A 2,369-nucleotide genomic window follows, 5' to 3' on the forward strand; every position below is an offset into this window, starting at 1 on the left:
CGAAGATGGTAATTGTCAATCTAACAAGGACACAGCCTGTTGTGTACGCTGCAGAGGGTCAGTGGGTTCATGTGTATGTTAAGCATGGCAGTGGGGGAAGGGTAGGCCGTTTATCATAGGCTGAAACATGCTGGGGATTTCGGATCTAAAAATACTAGTCAAAGCCAGTAAAATCGTGGCCTTACAATAAAGCCTAATGAGGAGAGAAACCAGCAATAAGATAAGTATGTAGCATGTGACAAGATCATGTGTATGATCCATGTACGTTGGTATAATGCATTGCAAGTTTCAGAGGGAGGGTCAGTGAGTTCGCTGCTGTAAGGCTATATATCATGGTACTGGGAGGTGATTTGTTATCTGTATGATTGCATGCAGCAGTGTGTGTTTTTAACTTAAACATGAAATGACACTGACACAAAGCAGGCTATCACACTTTAAATACGATATTTCATTGTTTGGAAAATTTATCACCTCAGCTCTCCTTCCTACTTTCATCCTCTGAATTCCAGTTTGTGACACTAGACAAACGAGTTGGTAAGCTTTAAACTGAGGAAAATACAAAAATGTTCACATGAGATTATGTAAAACTGCAATAAATTTAGCAAATGAAAAATATCCGTCTAATATTGCAAGTTATGTAAGCCAAGATATCTCAGGGTGAAAGAATTGCACAGCCTTGTCCAGGCAGAGAAATGTGATTTTCTAGTCTGTTCTGGGCAATATAATGCAAAACGTCGCCCACTGTTTATTTAGTTATTATTTTGCCTTTGAGAGGCCTTATTTGCAAGCGGTTTTCGTGCTCCATGCGTGCCTTCTGCTAAACCTCTCAAGTCCCTTGTTATATTTATTTATTTATTTATTTATCAACGTGCGTTCTTACGCTCTCGGTATGAGTAATTTTTGCGCACATCTCGTGCATAGAACATACTGTGCACATCTCGGGCCGACGTGCGTGCCTGCGTGTGTTTACACCCGCTCGCTATAGTAGAGCAGCCCAGCCCAGACGCCACACTCACGGGCGACACATGAGTGGGCAGGACCGTGAGTGCCGGGGCCGCCGTCCAGTCAGCGGAGATCACTGCGATCACTGGCTGAAAGGTTCAGCCAATGGCGCGCGCCGCCGTCGACACGGCAGCCAATGGAGTACGCGCAGAGCGTGGGCACGTGGATTTGCGCACATGTTGACGCTTGTAAACTGCCGAGAGAAAGAGGCAGCACAGGCACAGACCGATGAACGGCAGGCCGGGTGGTGTGTGTGTGTATATGTGTGTGTGACAGAGAGGTGATGCTCGGCGTCCCGATGCTGCTCCAGCCTCGGAGTGTGGACTGACGGACCAAAAGTAGAAGACAGAGCCATCCTCCACTATTATTAAAATCAGCTGTTATTTTTAAAAGCGCTTTACTGAAGGTAAGAATTTTCAAAAGCATTTTTATCTTTTTTGTTTGCCGAAGTTGGCAGCTTAGCCTGAAGGAATTTCCTGTCCTGTGCGTACCACCCCGGTATAATTTTAATATATCCTAAAGCTGTGTTGCCTAACGATAAATTGCTTTTAAACGTTATAATGATTGCTCAGATTTTCCTTCATGTTTAAGACAAGTAACTGCTTTGGGTTTATGTTAGTGTCTGATAGACTGAACGGCTTTAGATGGCCTGAATGTACAGTTATATTAGTTTCTCTTGCTGGCGTGGTGGTGGTGGTGGTGGGCACAGACACAGGCCGGCAGAAAACACCTGAGTCGCAGCCTCATGGTCTACCTGTGCAGGCTGTGGCAACACATCCACCAATCCAATCCTACCGCATCTCCATCCAGCTGGGGCTATAAACTAAGTAAGGGGTTGTACATAAACAGAAATAGCATCAGATTTCCTCACGGTATTTGAAGCTGTTGACTCTTTCACGTTAACAACGTGCCATTTGGTTTGACAGCCACCAGACATAAAATGTAAATGGCAAAGCACGCTGTCTGAGGGTTTCTTTCTCCTTTTGCGTTTGTGTCAGTCTCCTTCATTTGTGAGTGACTTTTGACTTTATTTTCCTGACGCTGATAAAGAGTTCTGTTGGTGTATTTCATTGCTGAGCATTTCCCAGTTTCCCCTGAAATCTCCCCCTCAGTATTGGTGGGATCAGAGATTACACAAGCTGAGAAAGAAAGGGGGAGAAAAACAAACAGATGAGAGAAAGGCACATGGCCAGAAATGCAGAATGTGAAAATGTGAGTAAAAGGAGGAGGAAGAGGGCTTGGTTTGGAGAGGAAAGGAAGAGGGGGCACCGGGCTTGTGTGCATAACGAACAGGATGAGCTGAAGGCAGAGCGGAGAGGGATGAGAAGCATACAGAAATACAGCCGAGAGGAAAGAGAGTGGTTTGC

At 45.2% G+C, this 2,369-nt stretch overlaps 1 protein-coding gene across 1 annotated transcript in view; it reads left to right on the forward strand.

Annotated features, from left to right (window-relative positions):
- The first annotated feature begins 1,061 nt into the window (after positions 1-1,061).
- The window catches only part of LOC102296615 (circadian-associated transcriptional repressor), a 5,920-nt gene continuing 4,612 nt past the window's right edge, over positions 1,062-2,369 (forward strand). Inside the window, exon 1 of the mRNA XM_005936123.3 lies at positions 1,062-1,408. The gene's annotated coding sequence lies outside the window, so the exon portion shown is untranslated. The remainder of the gene's footprint in view (positions 1,409-2,369) is intronic.

The sequence above is a fragment of the Haplochromis burtoni genome, unplaced genomic scaffold, assembly GCF_018398535.1.
Source record: "Haplochromis burtoni strain Fernald_Lab_line unplaced genomic scaffold, NCSU_Asbu1 Contig_204, whole genome shotgun sequence".
NCBI classification, from domain to species: domain Eukaryota; kingdom Metazoa; phylum Chordata; class Actinopteri; order Cichliformes; family Cichlidae; genus Haplochromis; species Haplochromis burtoni.